The sequence below is a fragment of the Dermatophagoides pteronyssinus genome, unplaced genomic scaffold (genome assembly GCF_027571235.1).
Source record: "Dermatophagoides pteronyssinus isolate colony J.1.1.1.1 unplaced genomic scaffold, Derpt_VIB-CSIC_2022.12 sq0005, whole genome shotgun sequence".
NCBI classification, from domain to species: Eukaryota; Metazoa; Arthropoda; class Arachnida; order Sarcoptiformes; family Pyroglyphidae; genus Dermatophagoides; species Dermatophagoides pteronyssinus.
The window spans coordinates 2551685-2573202 of NW_027461529.1; the positions used below are offsets into that span (position 1 = coordinate 2551685).

Consider the following 21518-nt stretch of genomic DNA (forward strand, 5'->3'; position numbering starts at 1 on the left):
AAAAAGTTTTTAATTCATATTTTTCCTCTTCCGGATTGTCTACACTGAATTCTCTCCTAACGAATATTATTTGAATCCAAAGACACATACACAGAGAAAACCCGAATAGAAAAAAAATTCATTATTCATATCTGAAACCCATAATTTGCAATATCCATGTGTGTGTAGCACTAGAGAACTGAAGAACTGGGGAACTGTAGGAAAACTGCAGAAAATTATTATTATTATTATTATAACAAAATGAATGAACACATTGTTAAACAAAACAAAAAAATCTCTCTAAATAATGAATTTACAATGATGATAATAATAATCCACAATAACATAAAAAAGTAAAACACTGACTGGCTGAGACGAAACACTTTTTTCAATTTCAATGCGCATGCTCGAAAAATGGATGGCTTGCATTTTTTATTTATAAGGGTCTTTTGATTTTTACATAAACAAATGGCTGGCTTGCATTGGAATTGGCCTTATGACTAAGCTAGACTTCGTCTACTTAGTAGACGAAGCCAATGGCCAATGGCTTGCAATGCTAGTAATAATAATAATAGGCCAAACGAGAAAAAGGTGATGTTTTTTTTTTGCTTTTCTGCTGGATAAAATGAGTGTCATGAAATGACGATGACGATGATGATGACAGTGAGAAACGACAAGAAAATTGTTTTAATTAAATTTTTTTTTCCTTTTTTCGTCATCATCATGATGATGATGATGATCAAAATGAATGAAAATGGATGTTATTGAATGTCGAGATTTTTTTGGAAGATCCTCCGTCATCTTTTCCATCCCCTCATCACCACCAATACTTTTAGCGCATCCTTTTAGCACTCTAAACATTGACATTTCCCCCCCGTTCGAATGACAACTAGAGAGAAAAATGAATGAGAAAATGTTTCTTCATAACAAAAATTGATCTTTTGTTGTTGCTGTTTGAATGGATTTTTTATAAAAAAATTATTATTTTACATGCATGAAATTTGTAATTTGTAATAAAATTTGTAATTAAATATTACTTACAAGAAATAATTAATTAATTAATTTTCTTTAAAAAAAACTGATGAAAATGTTTCATTAATGCCAGCACTGGGTATACTACCTTGAATACAGTTTTGTTTTTTTTTTTTTTTTTTTGTAAAAAAAAAATACAATGAAATCTTAATTTGTAGGCCAATTTTTGTTTTTTTGAGAAAAACAAAATTGGCAATTAAGAAAAAAATTACAAATTGGATTCACACATATACGTATCCAAGGTAGGACACTCACGGCTGGAATTAATGTCGATTGCAACGACGATAACGACCAATCAAGGATTTTAAAAAAAAATTTTGCATAATTTTTAAATGAAAATTTTATATAAATTTGATTTTATAAACTTTGTATTTTTCTTTAATAAGTACTTTGGATATACGAATTTGGATGTTTTTTGGTTGAATCAATTAGCATTCATAATTTTTTTTTTTGTTTAAAATTAGAAAAGGAAAAGGAAAAAGAAATTAAATCAGATTCGGAAAATCTTCAATATTCAGTGTTTGAATTATGATTATTATGGTAAAATAATTGGTTGGGGAAGAAAGGGTTAAACAAAAAGTAGAAAGGAAAAATGAATGAGAAATGAATCAGATTAGCTAAAGACAAAAACCCTGAATTTACTGAATAAAAAAGTAATGACATTTTAAAAAATAAAAATTACCAAGGAAGAACACATCATTAAAAAAAATAAGTAGAAAAAAACGTACCGGTAATTTAATGATGATGATAATGTTTAGTTTTTCGCCATTATTTTCATTTTCTTCTTACCGAAATTTTTATAAAGTGAAAATCATTTCAATCATTTTTCTTTTTCTTCTTCTTACGATTATGATTTAATGAATTATAAATTTCATTATTAAATGAAAAATGAAAAAAATGAATGATTGATTCGAGTTTAAATACCGAAACAAGAACAAATTTCAAATGAAACTTTAGCAAAATCAAAAAAAATCAAGTTTGACATATTTTTTCATTTTGGCATTCATCATTCAATCATTCATATCCAAGAAACGTTAGGAATGTTTGTTTCTCTCTCTGTGTGTGTACAACGTTAGTCAATTAATGTTGATTAGTTAGTTAGTTAGTTAGTGGTATTTTTCCCCCCACTTTTGGATTTTTTTCCCCTTTTGGATTATTATTATTTTTTCAAAATGAAATATGCATAAGATTAATAATAATAGATAATGATGAACATCATCATCGATCGATTGATTGATTGATTGAACCATAACAAGCAAACAATTGACAATAGTAGGATTGTTTCTCTCTCTCTCTCTCCCCCTCTATTCTACACTTTGCATTCATTCATTTTTCATTTAATGATTTTATTTTAATTAGATCATCACCAGGTATACCGTGTTTGCTATTTTTGTTTTCTTTTGAAAAAAAAATTCACATCAACAACATCAACAACATCAACAAAATGATGTTTTGTTTTTTCGGAAAAAAATGATCTTTTTTTTTCAAAATTGGAACAAATTTTTGTTTTTCAATTAACAAATCAACTCCCCCTTCCCATCACCACCAAAAAGAAAGAAAAAGAAACATCCATATTGCACATCCATTTTGTTGTTTTGTTGTTTTTTTTTGTTTTTTTTCGGATAAACTAAACGATCCATAAAATGATCCATAAATATACATGCAAAAAAAAAGAAAAAAGAAACACTGTTAAGTCATTTGATTTGAGTTACTTGTGTGTAAATAGTTTTTCTCCTTTTCTTCCCTCTTCTTTCCTTGACTTATTATCATTTGTTTTCTTGTATTCTGGGTGCGAGAAAAGCAAAAAAAAAACAATTAGTCTTGTTATTCACACATTCGCACACAAAACACCAAAAACCAAGTGAGAAATCATCAGTAACCAGTAACAACAACATTATTAACACGAACAACAACATTTTCTTGCTTTCTATATTCACATTCTTTATGTAATGTTGTTGTTTTTTAATCTTATGGTGGTGATTTCTCTCTCCTTTTTTTTCACAATCTCACGCTATTTACACTGAACAAACTGTGTGTGTAAAAATAGTAAAAATAGTATAAATCCAATCGATGATAATGATGATGATGATAATGATTGTTATAGTAAAATGTTTGGCATTTAAAAATACAAAAATATAAAAAATACAAAATACAAAAAACATCTTGATATTGTTCGTTTATCATCATCATCATTATTATTATTATGAATGTTAATCATTGAAAATACAAATTCATTAAAACATTATTTATCATTATCATCATCATCATCATCATCAATGATGAACATCGCATTATTATTATTATTTTGAATGTTGTTGTTGTTGATGATTATAATCAACAACAACTAATGAACAACAACAACAAGCAAACAAACAACAACAACAAATGAATTTTTTTGGTTTAACTGGTTCAATTCAAGATTTTTAATAATAATCATTATAAGTGTATGTATGTATGTATGAATGTTGATGATGTTTGTTTGTTTGTTGTTTTGTTTTTTGCATTTGATGTTCATCCATGCATTTTTAACAATGATTTTTACAATTACAATTAATCAATGTTTGGATCGTTTTGTCTGTGTTTGTTTGATGTGTGTGTTTGTTTGTGTGAATAAATGGCAATCGTGGAAATCAAAGAAAAAAAAATTTGTCCATTATGTTCAGTTAGGAATTTCTTCTTCTTGTTGTTCAGTTCGTTTTACTGATTAATTTATCAAAATCATTATGTGAATAATGTGAATTTTTTTTTCTGTATAAATTGAAAATACACTAAGAATTTTGTTCAATATTTTTTCCTGTTTGTTAATGATGATGATGATCCATTATTTTCAATGGTCATAGCGATGAATAGATATTGATTTTTTTTTGTTGTTATCCTGGGTTAAATGAAAATTCCTTTCCATTTTCTCTGTTCATCATCATCATCATCAGAATTCAACCCTTTAATTGATTTTTTTCCTTTTTTTGAATGGAACCAAAAAAACAAAAGCATTTTTTACCTTTTTTCACTCTCTCAATCCTTTCTTTCATTCATTCATTATGTTATTTGTCAATATGAAATTCCTATGTTGTTGTTTTTTGTTGTTGTTAAATATTTGCAAACAAACAAACAAAAAAAGCAAAAATCAATCAAATTCTAGTCAACAGCGACCGAATGCAAAACATCAACTTTTTTTTTCGAAAAATTTTGAAAGTAACAAGTGAAATCCAACCCGCATTTATATTCGTTTTTTTTGCCCTTAAGAATTTTTCTGTATATGAAAATGTTACAATGCAAGGCAACCAAAAAAATGATTGTAAATCAACATAAAAATGATAAAGAAGAAAACGAAAATAATAAAGAAGGAAATACGAAAAACCAATATAAAATTGTTGTTGTTGTTGTTGTTGATGTTTGGCTATATTTTTTTTCTCTCTGCTGTTCAAATGAATCGATACTTTTTTTTATATATCGATCCAGAATAATTCCAATAATTTTCTCTCTCTTTTTATATGAATGAATGAATCGATCGATCGATCGATCGAAACAAACAAACAAACAAAAAAATCGACTCGATTTTCATCAACAACATCATCATCATCATCATCAATAGTTATTTTTTTCTGGTTCATAAAATTAGCCAGTATGAATGAATGGAAACTTTTCAAGTTGATGATGATGATGATGATGATGAACATTGAAAATAATAATGTAAAAGTGTGACTGTAGGGCACAACAACAACAACAACAACAACATTTAACAACAACAATCTATCCATCCATCCATCCATCCATATATCGACCAATATTGGATAATAATATTGGATAATGAATTAATGAAATAAACAACAACAACAACAACAAGCAACAACAACAACAAAATGAAGAAAAAGAAAAACACAGCAAAACACTGTCTATGCTTAAATGGATGACAATCCGTACTTTACAACAACAAACAAACAAAAAAAACGAATCATTTAACAACAACAACAACAATAAAACGACCGACCAATCAACCCAACAAAAAAAAATGATTAGAAAAGATCCAAACTAACAACTAACAGCTAACTAGCTAAAATGATCATCCTATTTTTCGGTAAAGATATTGACCATTCTGGTGCAAACACACACACGCACATACTTGCATCACGAAACAAATAAAAACCTTAGAAATCAACAATAACCATCCACCCAGACATTTTTACTTATTTACTCCTCACCACACACACATACACCCATTACTTGAACAAGAAAAATAATAATCGATATTGGTTGATTGAGAAAACTTTTCTCTTCAGTTTTTGGTTTTTTCTTCCTCATTGTTATTGTTAAGGATTTATATTCTTATTCTTCTTTTTTCAATAAAATATATTTCGTTTCATCATTGTTATCGTCGGAAATATTATCCGTTCTGATCGGTTGTCTTTTATGGTTTACTATTAAAAATAATTTCGGTTAGTTTGTTTTTTCCCCTTTGAAAAGAAACAAAAAAAGAAACAGATTCTTTCAGGTTTTTCAATTGCTACTTTTTTTTTGTTTTTTGTGCTACTTTTTCCGATGATTATTGTTCAATGTTTTTCATCCACAGTTGTGGTTTTTTGTTGTAGCAAATCAACGAGAGAAAAGTTTCTTTCTTTTTTGTTTCCTTTTCAATATTGAAAAGATTTTTTCTTTTTTTCTGCTTTTGTTTTGATCTTTGAAAACAAGTGACCAGAGAGAGAAAACAAACTCAAACAAAATGAAATATTTTTGGTGGAACATCTTTATGGATTTTTTTTTGCTGGAAACATTTCTATTCATTCATTGATTTGTTTCGGAAACATTTCTCTGATTTTTCTTTATTTTAAAAGTGAAAAAATGAAGAATCGAAGCAAAAATGAAGAATTTCTGTTATCTATCATTTATCAGGTACAGTTTCCTTTTCTATCATCATCATCATCGTTTTCAAGTTGCAATTCAAAACAAAAATCACCACTTATTTTAAAATAATGTAAATGAATTAGAGAGAAAAAAATAAGCTTAAAAGATTTTTTATTTCAACAAAAATTTGGCTGTTTTTCTTCAAAACCAAACGAAAATAAATAAATAAGTCCACTATATTGATTCAACCGGGTGAAGAAAACTAAATAAAAATGAATCTTTGAAACTTTCTTCTTTATCGATTTTTGTAGAAGCGAAAAAAAAGAATAAATTATCATTAAATATAATAATTACACATTGCTTCTTCAACAACAACAACTAGAAAAACTTTTCAGTATAGTGTTAAAATAGTGTTTTTCTTTTTTCTTATTTTGTTGTTGTTGATTAACAAACAAGTGAATGTTTGTGTGTTGGGTAGATATAGTCGTCAATCAATTTTTTTTGTAGTTGCAAAAATTTGAAACAGGATATCTTCTTTTTTTTCAACTATTTTAACAGCCAAAAAAGATAACATTATGATTTTTTTTTGCAAAACCGGAAAAAATTCAGTAACAAAATCAACAAAACCATGTCACAATCAATCAATCAATCAATCATTCATTAAATGACTAATGAAGATGCAAAAAAAAGGGTTCGGTTAATGATGTGATAATGATGTATGGTTGGTTAATTAGAATTATCGTCATTATCATCATCATCATCATTAATGATTGATTCAAAACGAAGAAAATTAAAAACAAATTTGTTTAGGTTTTTGCTTTCCTTGTTTGTCTGTAGTTTGAATATAATTGATCGGTTTGAATGAAATTTGAAACTATTTTATGCAAATTTTTTCACTTTTTTTTTGATTATATTTAGCGTAATATGAATATATAAAATGAATTTAAAATAATAAATTCAAAAAAACTGATAAATAGAAGGGAGAGAGTGAGAGAGAAAATTCAAATTCAGGTGTGACAGGTGTGAATATATCACACACACACACACACCAAAGCACATTATTAAAAAAAAACATTGGAAAAACATTGGAAAAAATCTAGAATATTGAAAAACCAATGAGATTTTTTTCTGTTTTTCTTTGTCAACGTTTTCTTTTGCCTTGGCGAAAGATATTTTTTTTTCTCATTGTAATTATCATTGTGATAATCATTATCTGAATGAATTTTTTGTTTGTTTTGTTTTTGTTTGAATGTTTCTTATTTCTTGGTCATTTTTTTCAATCTAATATTGGAAAGAATCAAAGATTATTATTCTTCCTTTCTTTCGATCGTTTTTTCTATTTCTCAAAATCAAAGAATAAATGTCAATGTTTGTTCGTTGTTTGTTTGTTCGTTGATCCATATTCAATCATTTATTTATCGAACAATATTAGTATTTTAAGAAAAGAAGAAAAAAAATCTCTTTTGGAATTTAGCAAAAATAAAAAAAAACATTTAATAAAGAATCCTAATTCTCTCTCTCTCTGTTTGTTTGTTTGTCTATTGACATTGTTCATCAATTTTCACCATATTATTATTATTAGGGTGTGAAAAAAACAAACAAAATAAACATCAGAATCTTTTCATTCATTCATTGAAAGCACAAAGACAATTATTATTATTATTGCAAACTACAGTATTCTATATTGACAACAATAGAAAACAATACTTGTCAATAATATATGGTTGTTGTTGTGATATATTTGTGTCTAATCAAATGGCCAAAAGAAACGATAATATTTTTATTCCATCAATTATTTTGGCTGTTTTTGTCTACTGTATGGTATGTGTGTGTGTGAATACAGATTTGAAAATGACTGAAAATAATGTGTAACCAAATGATGATGAAAATCCACAAAAAAAAAGATTATTCTTTTTTTTCTTTGGATTTTCTCATCATTCAAGAGAGAGTGAGAGAAGAAAAAATTCCATTATATTCTACTGTTTGTTGAAAGCTGTTTGATTGAGTAAGTGGTTTATTTATTTTTGTGTAGAAAATTTTTCAAAAGCTCAATGAGAATGTTACGAAGAAAAAAATAAAATAATCGCAAAAATAAATGTGTGTGTGTGTGTGTGTGTACTGTATGTACTAAATGCATTTTCAGTACACTTTTGTTTTCAAAGAGGTTAATCCATTGATTCCATCATAATAATCATCCTAATAATAATCATCATAACAATTTGAGTGTTAAAAATTCAATTCTTAACACTAAAACAAACGAGAGGTGCAAAAAATTCTGTTGATACCAACTCTTTTTTGTTTTCTGTAGTTTTCCTCCCCTTCGTACAAGTCGATAATTATTTCAGAGTGTGTATGTAACACACGTTTGTCAAAGATGAGAAAATTGAATTCTATTTGCACCCAACCAACCAACCAACAACAGCAACATTCATGAGAAGGGATAAGAATCCGGAGAAAAAAAAAGTTTGTTTTTGATTCATTCAAAAGAACACCCAGTACAGTATTTTTTTGAATATATATTAATTAGACAAAGTGAACAAACAAACAAACAAACAATCCTATTTTCATCCTATTGGGAAAAAAACTAGTGAAATGAGGAAGAAGAAAACAAGAGTTTTATGGCCAAAGATTGTCGCCACTTTATCAAATTTTTTTTTTTTTCGTTGCAAAATTCCTATATGCAAAACGAGTAAAAACTTTTTTCTTCTTTTCCTTTTCATTTTTGCTTGACAACTGTTTTCAGCTAATTATCTCTAATTAAGAAAATTTTCTTCTTCTTCGTTGTTGTAGTTTCGGTTTGTTTCACTTATAATTTATTTGTAAAACTCATTTATAACACCAAAAACTAAACCAAATTTCGATTACTTATTGACGATGGACATGGATTTTTTTTATAAAAAAAAGATTTGATTACAAAAAATGTCTATTTTAAAAGACAAAACACAGAAAACTTTACAAGTACAAGAAAATTATAACCTAGAAAAACACTGAATGAAATGAATGAAAATAAGTCAATTGAAATCATTTCATTTTACTTCATTTCATTAATTGATTGATTGTGGTCATCGAAAAAAATTCTAGTTAGATAGTTTTTCTCTCTCTTCAATTTCAATTTACAACAACAACAACAACAACAAAAAAAAGTTACAGAACTTTTATAATAATGACATTGATGTTGATGACTAGTATGTTGATGATGATTCTCAATCTAATAAATACTTCTTCTTCCCTCTTCACTTCTGTTTATTCATTCATTCATTCATTCAATCAATCAACAGCATCTATGTTTATGATGATGTGATGATGATGATAATGATGACAGCAATAACAGTAATGTAAAACTATTAATAATAAAATTAAATTTTGTATATAAACCAAATGATTGATACAAGATTGATAGAAAAATTTCGAATGTGTGTAATATTCCATAGTAAAAAAGATTCATTCATTCATTTATTACAAAAAAGTAAAAAAACCGTTACAAAGATTGGTTGTTGATGATTAAATTTTTTCTTTTCTTTTTGTTTGGCTTTCTTTGGCTTGATTCTTTATTCATGGAACCAGAACATAAAGTCATTCAACAATGTCAACAATTTATGTGTTTTTTTTTTTTTTGGTGATTTTCTTACTTTGATTTTTTTTTTCGTTGAAAAAAAAACCTATCTATCTGATTGAATGATGATGATCAAATCATGATGTTGGCGATGCCCTTAAAGCATTTTTGTTGTTGTTGTTGTTCATATTTACCAAGCAACGAAAACGTTGACCAAATCACTGATGATCATTATGAAATTTTTGTAATAAATGAATATGATCATATCATCATCATTGATAATCATCAAATTTTGATATGCATTTTTGAAAATCAATCAGAAGAATGTTATTATTATTATTTATAGTTGCCCGATGGGCAATAAGTTAGTGAAAGAAGAAGAAGAAGAAAAAAAAATATCAATTTAGATAGACTCTCGAATATTATTATTATTATTATTATTAACATCAACATTAACATTATCGCAAGAGAGAGAGAGAGAGAGAGAGAGAGAGAGAAATTCATCATCAATTTTTGTTAATATTAAATAGATTTTTATGTTTATATTTAAATAGATATCACGTATAGATGTTACGGTACGTTACACATCTGGTGTATAAGAAAATCACTTTTCTCTCTCTCTCTCTTGTGTATCATTTTGCGAAAGAATTTTCTCCTTGTTATCGAATCGATTGATTGGTTAATTTTATCGTTAACAAATGGAAAGAAATAGAAAGAAAAAAAATCTAATTACCATGAATCAAACTGATTTTATTTATTTTGTTGTCAAAATAGTCGATATTTTCTACACTTTTACACTATTTCGACTGAAAAAATATAGAAATTTTTTCAAAAATTTTTTGTCACACAAAAATCAATAAAAAAATGTTTGACACATGTAAACAAAAAGTCAAAAATCGAATTCTCGAATTCAAAAAAAAAAATCAAATCAATCAATTTGTTTGTGTGTGTGTGTTTTGTACTAAAGTAAATGTGATTAACGCGTTCGCTACCAGCGACGCATATATGCGTCGTTTATTTGCTGTAGTTCTATGGGTTTTTCGAAATCTCCGGTAGCGAACGCGTTAAAAGAAAAATGTAATATCAATTTTATCGTAATGTTTGATTTTTGATTTCTGGTTGTTGTTGTTGTTGTTGTTATTATGTTGATTTGACAGTTTTAGATTAAACATTTACCCACACACACACACACACATGGATCAAAACAATCTTTTCCATTCTTCCGGAATCTTATTTCAATCCGGAATTTATTTTTATTTTTTTTTGTAATTTTAAACTACGAAAATCAAAATAGAAATTTTCTCAATTTTACAGAAAAAAAATCCATAAATTCCAACGAATTCTGTCCTTGTTTTGCATTATTACAATTAATCAAGAAAAATTACATAGCCCACACTCTTTTCGATACTGATGATATTCAATCAAAATATACATAAGTTTCTTTTTTTTGTCAATTCTATAATAATTGAAATGAATTACAGAATTGAAGAATGAGCGATATGAACAATTTCTTCAATATAATAAATGAACGAACGAAAAACGAAATACCATAATGAACCTATGGAGAGAGAGAGAGAAAAATGAAATTGATAAAATGAATTCGAGAATATATCGAGCATAAGGCTTTAAGGCATCATATGATCTGAATGATGAGAAAATCATTTTCATATTCTCTCTCTCTCTCTCTCTCTCTCTCTCTCTCTCTCTCTCTCTCTCTAATAATCACACACAGTATGGTTATATGATTTGATTTGATTAAGTAATGTAATTTCAATTTTTTTTTTTCATTACTGTATTATTAATTTCTATTTCTCATTTAATATTTTTTCAAAAACATGTATGTATTCGTAATATATTGTTATGTAAGTAAAAAAAAAAAGAAAAAAATAAATTGAATCGAATAGAATCAAATGAAATGATCGGGTAAAAACTTTGTGAAAAAAAACTACTTTCATTCTTCTCTTCATTCATCTCATTCTTTCTCCCATTCTCTCACTTTATTTCACTCAATTTTTTTTTCTTGAATCACACTCCTTCATTCACATCATCAATTGGTCAGTCAATTTATATCAAAATTCTTCTACCACACACACAGAAAGAAACCCACTAATTATTTTAATGACAACGATGATGCTAATGGTAATAGTGTTGATGATGATGATGGTCAGTACTGGTCAGTCAGTGTTTTGATCTCTCTCTTTCTCTTCGGACACACACAATAATGTGTGTGTGGTGTGTGTGAATAAAATTAATAGTAACCAACTAACTAACTAAGTAACAATCATTTTTTATATATAATAATGAAATTACAACCAGAGAGAGAGAGAGAGAGAGAGAGAGAGAGAGAGAGAGAGAGCAAAGTGAAATAATAATAATAATAATGATGATGATAATAAGAAATTTTTGGTCAATTAATTTGATTCACATTTGACACATCATCATCATCATCATCATTGTAACTATAGTCGTTGTAGTTATAGTTGTTGGTATTTTTTTTTAGTGTAAAGTAATATAATAATGATGATGATAATAATAATAATAATAATGATGATTACAATGACAACAATTTATTATAAAAATAATAATGATGATTATGATTATGATAAACAACCAAGTTTTTTTTCTTTTTTTCATGGGGGGGTTAAGATAATTTTATTCATCATCATCATCAAACCTTGGTGGGAAAATATGATTATCAGAACGAAGTAAGAGAGAATTTTCTTGAATGCAAAAAACCTATGCAGCTGTTATTATTATTTTTGGGAAAAATTTCGGATTGAATCAAATTGATGATGATAATTATGAATCCAGATAATGTTTCTTTTTCTTTCAATTTATCCAATAATCGAATGATAAATTAGTTTTAGTATTTTATAAACAAGCAAGAGTAAAAGAACATTTGTCATTTACAATTTGACTTTTTTTTCATGATATGATTATTATTATGGTTGGTATTTGAGGAGAAAAATACCAACAACAACAACAACAAACCATTAGCCATTCCCAACAACATTTATATTGGAAAAACAAACAACAACAGACCATTTAATAACAAACAGACAGACAGAGAGAGAGAGAGAGAGAGAGAGAGAGAGAGAGAGAAATCACGAAAGATGAATTGACCAATAAAGAAAAAAACATAAATCAAATCAAATTGTTGTTGAAGGAATTTTTTTTTCTTATTTGTTACGAAATTTGTGAATGCGGGAAAAAGAAAGCAATTCAAATTCAGTATTTTCGAGGTGAAAAGTAAATTTTCTATTGATCATTATCATTTGGTGAATGTCATCGATTCTCGATCAAATCGATCAATCAATCAATCAATCGATAATGTTTTTTTTCTGGGCAACAAAAAAATCCAAAATTCAAAAAAAAAAAAAAAAATTCAAAATTCGAATTATAAATGTTGATGATGGTTGACAACTTTTTTTTGCATAAATGTTTGTTTGTTTTGTTGCAACTATTTTTACATATCAATGTCGAAATAGAATATTTTATTTTCGTTCTTTTGAAACCAAATTCATTCATTCCAAAATAGACATGGAAGAAAGACTTTGAAAAAGCCCCTTTTTTGGTTCATTTTAGCTGTCGGTGTTAAGTTTTTTTTTGCAATTTTCCACCAACGTTAATAGTTTTTTTTCTTTCTTTCAAAATTGGAAAATTGATGTCTTCGAATATAAGAATATTCTCGTTGTTGTTGTTATTGATGTTCCCATTTCTTCATCTTCTTTCATTTCGCCCGTTTGCTTATTATTATTATTATTTTGTTGTTGTTGTTGGTGAAATTGATGACCAAAAAAAAAAAAAAAAAAAAATGGATGACAATATTGCTGTTGTTGTTGGAGAGAAAAATACCCCAAGAAAAGCCATTCTCATGTTTGGCAATTTTGAATCATTTTTTCCCTTGTAAAATTGTTGAAAATGAAAAATGTTTTTTTCTCCGATTACCGGTATGGTTTTATTTTTTTTTTTCAAAAAAAATTCTTAATTTTTTTGGTCAAGTTTGGCTTTGGTTTTGGTTTTTTACTTCCACTCACCAACCAAATTCATTCATTCATTTATTTTTGGGTAACTTGTTTAGATCAACAACAACAACAACAACAAACAGAAAAACACTAATCAAATACAAAAAGAATTAGGAAACAAGAAAAAAACCACGGTAATTCAAAATTTTGTTTGTTTTTGTTTTTGTGAATGATGATGTTTGATTGTCAAGTGATATTCCCACATATATACAACAGTTATATTTTTGTTTGTTCATTTCATTTTGGTCAAGTTTTTCGGGTCACATTTTCTTCGTTTGTTGTTGTCCAAAGTTTTTTCGGTACTCTCTTCTTCTTCTTCTTCTGACCATTTTCAAACAGTATTGGTGGGTACTTGTATTTTTGTTTGTTTGTTTGCGTTTTTCTCTTTATTCTATTCTATTGCATTACATTCTCATATTCATTTTCGATTTTTTTTTTTTTGGATCAAAATTAAACATTAGAATCAGGAATCCAATCAGGTTATTAATCATATATACAGTATATGTATGTTTGGTTTGGTTTGTCCTATTCAACTAAAGTAAAGAAAGACACACACATATACGGAAATGAAGAATGTGAAACTTTCTCTAGTTTCTTCATTTTCTTCTTCTTCTTTCGTTTCTCTAGTTTCTTCATTTTCTTCTTCTTTTCTTTCATTCAATACCATGTTAATATACTGTATTAACATTAGAAAAACCATGATGATGAAAATGATAATGGTGATTTTTTGGATAGCCAAGAAAGCAAATTCTTTTCCTTCTTTTCTTTTTGTTGTTTTTTCGCATATCGAAGACAAAAAAAAACAACAACAAAATGAATGGAAAAAAAAGCTAAAAGATTCCTGATAAAGAATCCATTCATTCATTCATTTTATATATCTTTAGTTGGATTTTCAATCCATTTTTTACATTCCTATTCGGCTATTTTTTTTTTTTTTTTTTTGGTTGTTTGGTTGTTGTTGTTGTTGTTTATCATTTACATTAAGTCCATTTTTTGTTTATACATAACACCAGCCAAAAGAAAAAAAACGACAACAACAACGAGAGAGAAAAAAAAACATGTTTAAAAGCTAAAATGATAATGATAATAATGAAAAACAAAGCAAAAACCCGAAAAAACCGAAAAACAAATGAAACAAAACAACAACAACACAAATATGCAATGAACATGATAACCAGAATAATAATAATAATAAACAAAAAAACAACATGTATGCCGGTTATAAATGAATGAATGAATGATGATTACCTACAAATTACAGGTAACATTTATTATCGAAAATGTTTTGAGTTTCATAAATAAATAAAGAAAAAAAAATTTTCAAAAAAAAATGAATATTTTTTTCTACTGTTTTTGTTGTTGATAAAATTGATGATTGGAAATTGCATTTGGAAATTGAAACTTTTTTTCCCGTTATTCGGGTACGATTTTGTCAATACAAGAAAAACAAAAACAAACATTGAATGGAATGAAATGATCCAGGAATGATCCCATATACAAAAACCGAACCCAAATGAATCCGTATTAAAATCTAAAAATAAACATAAAGACGTTACAATATTGTAACTTTGAATATTATTATAACAACAACAACAAAACAGCTAGAAAAAAGCAAAGTAAAAAAAACATTAATTAATTGACCATCTTTTGTTGTTGTTGTTGTTGTTGGCAAAAAAAACAGATAATAATTGGCTCAATGAGAAGAGAGAGAGAGAGAGAGAGAGAGAGAGAGAGAGAGATTTGATAAAAAGAATCATATGATGATGATGATGATAATGATGACCAAAATTAGAAAATATAATTACATTTCATATATTATATGTTTAGTTTATAGTTAAATTGAATAACAGAAAAAAATACAGAAATACAGAATTGGCCTTTGATCTTGAAAAGATTCAATGTTTCAATTATGTAACATCAAAACAAAACTATTTTTCTTTTTCTTCGTTTGGTTTGTTTATTCCTATACAAATAATGATGATTATTATTATTCCAATTGATAAAATATGATTAGAAATACAAGAGAGAGACGGAGAGATAATGAAGAAGAAAACAAAAACAAGTAAAACCAGGATTTTCACCAGAATTTCATTTCTGTTTCGATTACACAAAAAAACATTGAAAATTGTCATCATTTAGTTTTGTTTTGTTCGGTTTTTGGTTGGGGTGAGGGATTTCTTATTCCAAATGAAAAGAATTTCAAGAAAAAAAAACCCAATATCTAAATGAAAATGGATATGATTAGTGTCTCTCTGTATGTGTGTGGTAGCATTATACATTTATAGAATGAACCAAAAGAAAATTAGAAATATTTCTTAATGAATCTAATGATTGCTAATCAGATAGGCAGAAAAAGAAGAAAAGAAGAAAACCCAGAGGAAGAGAATTGGCCTGATTGGATTTCTTATTATTCGGATCTGATTGAAAATGTTTTTTTCATTTTCATTTTTCCGCTTTTTCTTCGTCTATATGAGAAAGTAATTTGCAAAAGAATTATGCGATTATGAATGAATGAATGGTGAAAATCATCTTCCAGATTTTAATTTTAAAAAAATCTTTTCGCATTCGTTTGATTGATTGATTGACTGACTGACTGACTGATTGACTGAGGAAAATTTCAACTTCACTGCAGTGATTTTTTTCTAATAGGAAAATCAAATTTTGACCCAAAAAAAAAAAAAAAAAAAAAAAATTCAAAATGAACTGATTATATCAACAACTTTGTGGTTAACAAATTGACTTTATCCAAAAAGAAGAAAAAGCTAAACATTTCAATCAAATTGACATTTATAATAATAATAATAATAATGTCATCCTCAAAAAAAAAAAAAAAAATTGTCGACTATATCGACTTCATTGACTATTTATATTGTCATCGTTTGTTTTGTTTGTTTGTTTGTTTGTTTACTATTGTTATTGTTATTGAGATATATAACTTTCTGTCCACTTTCTCTCACACACTCTAGTTACACATTCTATAATGATTTATTTCAAATCGATTTCGATCATCATCATCATCATGGTGATGAAATTGAAAATGTTTTTTCGTTTTTCGTTTTTCGTTTCGTTTTTCGTTGTAGTTCGGGTCGCTTAGGAAACATATAGCTATTTAAAAACGAAAAAAAAAGTTTGACACGCCGCATATAGATTTATATACATACAATTCATTCATTGTGATCAACAACAACAACAACAAACCAAAACCAAACAAGAAAAAAAAAAATGTGAAAATCTTTTGGGATATCTCTCTCTCTTCACATTGATTGTCACAATTTACTTTTCAGCTTTTCTCTCTCTGTCTCTCTCTCTCTCTCTCTCTCTCTCTCTCTCTCTCTGTCTGTCTGTCTGTCTGTCTGTCTGTCTGTCTGTCTGTCTGTCTGTCTGTTTATTCTATATCATTTTGATTGAACTAAACCAAACTAGACTAGACCAGACCAGAGAGAAGAAAAGAAAAAGAAAATCTTCACTGTCAGAGATTCTCAAACGTGTGTCTTCATTTATTATACACTAGGGAATAGTTTAGGGAAGAAGAAAAAATGAACGGGAAATTTTTTTATTCACCCAACAACAACAACAACATTAAACGTCAACGTAAAACGGACAATGTAAAATTATTCTTGTTTCAAGCAAGAATCGAGAATCAAGAATTTTGAAAAAAAAATCATTCACTTTATCAATATAAAAATCAAGTGTAGTAAATTTCAAGTGTTGTTGTTGTTTATCGGGAGAGAGAGAGAGAGAGATCACATTTCATTTGTAGTTTTTACATGGGTGGTTGCTGTTGTTGTTGTTGTTGTTATACAGAATCGCCGGAAATAGCTAAAACGACAACAACAACAACAACAACAACAACGATGACTTAAAATATCGACAACAACAACAACAAATTTGCAAATAAAGCATAAAATTTGAAGAAGAAAAAAACAACCAAGAAGAAGAATCTTGTTCTTTTTGTTGTTGTTGTTTGAACACAATGAACCGAAACTAAAATTTTGAAGAAAGAAAACAACAACAACAACAACAGAAAAGTTGGATTTTTTTCTTGCTTTATGAATCACACAAAGATCATAACAAAGTAAAATTTCCATAAGAGAGAGAGAGAAAATGATTTCTCTCTATACAATATTACCAAACAAGTGTGTGTTGCTGGCCTTTGGCCAGCAGCACGCACACTTGCTTCAGCCCGTAGATTCTGGCAGATGAGCGGCTACGCCGCCCATCTCCCAAATCTTTGGCTGAAGTTTTGTTCTTTGCGATCGATCCAACTATTTATTTGTTTCGGGTCTAACCGAAAATTGGTCAAAAAAATACCGCTAGTGGAGAAAATCGCCAAAAATAGCCACAAATATTGGCGCTTTAGTTAGTTCCTCCTGGAAAACCTAATTGCACAAACCTAACCTAACCTGCTTAAACCAAATTTAAATTATATTTGAATATTTCCACTTTTTGGCTATTTTTCCTATTGAGATTTTTTTGCAAACCACAATTTTCTCTAAGGCCGCGGTCCCATTGCAATGAGACCGGGGCCTAAGCGTTAACAATTGTTTCTATCCTGAAACATTTCGTGTTGCGCAGACTGTTGCGCAAATTGACTTTTTCTGCAGACCCTTTCTAACACATTTGTGTATTAAAAATTTCCTAACACATTTCTCTGGTCACCACACTTTTTTGTGCACCACACTCGAGAAGCTTCGCTTCTCGTGTTTATTATATAGATTTAAAAATTTAAATGTATTTCAAAGATGTTTAACCATGCTTGTTAGTGAAAGTGTTTGTGTGTGTGTGAAAGAGATAGGAATCAATTTAACCTAACCCCTAATCTAATTCACTGCTATGTTTTTTCTCATTATTAATTTTCTTCCCAAAAAAAGCAAAAAATTTATTTTCTGATTCTTCAGATCGAATCTTCAAAAAAAAAAAAAAAAATTGACAAATATTAATAATGTACAAGCACTGAAATGCAAGTTGATAAATAAATTATTGAATGAATCAAATATTGGTTCAAATATCATTTTGTTTTTGACCAGTCATTTCATGATTGCAGTGTGTGTATTTTTGTTGAATTTTTTTTGCCAGTAGAATTTCTCATGAGAATTTGAATCAAATTAATTGATTTCAATTGAAAATTAATGTTTGTTTTTTTTTTTTTTTGGTTACCTGGAATTATGTTTGAAATTTTACCAATTTTTTTTCGTGGTTTTTCTTTCTTGGGTAGTTATCGGTAGAAAGAAAAGATCCGATTTCCAACAGCAAACAAGCGAAAACAAAAACCAAAACCAAAAAAACCTCAAACTTTTAGTCAATGTTTATCATTGAATCAAATTATCCTTTCGGGCATTTAATAATCGAAAGTTTGAAGAAAAAAACATTATGAGAATAACCGACTATCGACTATTCAATATAAATGATGATGATGATACCCGTAAAATTTGGGTAGATATAGAGAGAAATATTGATCCAGGAAAGGTGCTACCCAAAAGAAAAAAAGATTGTTTCAAAACAAAAAATGAAGAAACCGATATAAACAAAAATGATACAAAACAACATTGATAAATGACATGAAAATGGATTCTTTCAGTCTAAAATTTTCAGTTTTTTCAGAGTTTCAGTTTAGTTTAGCCTGTCGTCAATTTTTCTGTTGATCGTAAACACACACCGTATATTAAGAAGAAATAAATCTTTCCAGAACATTTTTCTTCGAGGAAAAAGGAAAAAAAATTGTTGGTAAAAAATGATGATCATAATGATGATAATGATAAAGTAAACCTTTTGTAAATGAGTAAAAAAAAAATTTAATGATTTTTTTTTCTTTTTGGGCTTTTCCCAGCCAAAATATCTTTATCAAAACAAAATATTGGTGAAAACCAACAACAACAACAACAACAACATTAATGAAATGAATTGCAGTTTTTAACACCCACCCACCTTCAATGGATATTTTTTTTCTTTGCTTGGGTATTTTTTATTAATAAACGGGATATTATATAAGGGTGTTTTGCGTTTCTCTGTGTCTCTGTGTGTCTGTGTGTAATATTCCATAAATCAATATTAATTTTTGCTTTTTTTGGAGGTTGGATGAACGGAATTTTTTTTCTGCTATCATCTTTATAATAATTTTTCATAGTGTCATTATCGTTGTTGTTGTTGTTGTTGTTGTTTTCGTTGCTTAACACAAACTGAAAATACATATTTCAACGTTGGGAAAATAAACGAAATGATATGAAAATCTATCTGAAATTTCACTATTTAATTAACCAAAAAAAAAAATATGGTTTTTGGTTCGGTTGAAGCTTGTTTGTTTGTTTTTTTCAAACATTTTTACTGAATCAATCAATAAAGCAGAAAATTTTCTTTTAAAAAATTGGGAAATTTCCCGGGAAAAAAAACAGCAACAGATTTCAAATTTTTTTTACTAAAATTTTTATCACAGAATTATCTCTGGGTACCAAATGTTTTTTTTCTGTCCATTTCTCATTTGACATTTATATTTTCAACATTTTATTTTTCTATATTGATTTTACTTTTCTTGGAAATTTCTTCTAGAATCAAACTGTCTTTGTGTAGAAAATGAATAAGATTTTTGTTGGATCAATTTAGAATATCATTCATTGAATGTGTGTGTGACCCGTGTGTGTTTGTTTGTTTGTTTGTTCCTGTTTATACAACAACATCATATAAATGGCAGGAAGAAAAGAATTTTTCTGTTTGTATGTTTGAATTGAATCCAAATGAAAAGAAGAAAGAAAGAAAGAAAGAAGAAAACTAAAGAAGAAAATCAGACGTTTAGCAAATATGACAATGATGATAAGAAAATGAAGAAGAAGAAGAAATCAGAAGAAAGGAAACAAACAACCAAATGAATTGAATTGTGAATTGAATGGTTGAATGAATTGAAATGCAACCACATAAACGGAAAAATAAATACGAAAAAATTTCTTATGAAAATCACATTGTCAACAGCAACAAAGTTTGATTCTTTATGTGTGTTTTATATATTCATTCATTCATTCTCTCTCTCTCTCTCTCTCTCTCTCTCTCTCTCTCTCTCTCTCTCTCTCTCTCTCTTTCTTTCTTTCTTTCTTTCTCTCTCTCTCTCTCTCTCTCTCTCCCCGGTATAGTCAGATTTTATTTTTCCTTTCAAATATTTCGAAAAGCGAAAAAAATCGCCAAGAAAACAGCTAGAGAGAGAGAGAGAGAGAGAGAGAGAGAGAGAGAGAGAGAGAGAGAAAAATGGACAGGAAAAAAAAAATTATTGGTGAAAAGAATCCAGAAGTTAAACCAGTATTCATTTTTTTTTTTTTTTTTGCCAAAGAAAAATAAATTCGTGTGTGTGTGTGTTTGGTGTATTCAAGTTGTCACTTTAAAGTAACTTTGATTTTTTCTTTCTTTCTTTCTTTCTCTATCTGTTTCTTACCACAATCTTTTTTCTGATTTTCTCTACTAATAATAATCATTCATATCCAAAAAAACGCCAGAAAGAAAAAAGAAAAGCTGCAAATATTTGAATAGTGGAATCTTTTGTCGACGTTTTTTCAGTGTTCAGTGCAAATCAAGAAATTCAAATGAAAACCAAAGTGAGAAAACGTTCAAATCACGTAATCAGTGAGAGAAAAAAATGAATAACTTGGAATCAAAAGAAAAAGAGAAAAATGAAATGAAAGCAAATGAAGAAATTGATTATGGCCATCCGGACGATGATTCAGAAAAAATTAGATTTTCTTGTCGTGTGATTCATTCTTGGGAAATTTACAGAATGCACAGAATACACATACACAGAATACACATTATCATTTTGCTTCAACATATCACTTTTTCTGTCATCTGGTTTTTTTTTTTGGCAATCTTATGTAAAACTCTTTAACACTTGGTGTGTTTGTGTGTGTGTTTGGTGTGTGTGTGCGAGAAAAACAATTTTCATTTCAAAGGGAAAAAAAATTTGAAATTGAAAATTGCCAGTTGAAAAGATGATGATTTTGATGATGATGATGATGATGATGATGATGATGGTGACAATTAACACCCACACACACACACAGAGGGAGAAACATAATGAGTAACATGATGAAATTGATAGATTTGATGTTGGAAAT

General features: G+C 27.9%; 1 protein-coding gene and 1 long non-coding RNA gene across 2 annotated transcripts in view; one reads left to right on the forward strand and one right to left on the reverse strand.

Moving 5' to 3' along the window:
* The window catches only part of LOC113794708 (metabotropic glutamate receptor-like), a 51744-nt gene that overhangs the window by 21314 nt on the left and 8912 nt on the right, over nt 1-21518 (forward strand). The gene's annotated exons all lie outside the window — the stretch shown is intronic.
* Nucleotides 372-1100, reverse strand: LOC142644996 (uncharacterized). Its single transcript, XR_012846200.1, has 2 exons — nt 1021-1100; nt 372-929 (listed from the first exon to the last, which is right to left on the reverse strand). It is a non-coding gene; the product is annotated as an uncharacterized LOC142644996 (long non-coding RNA).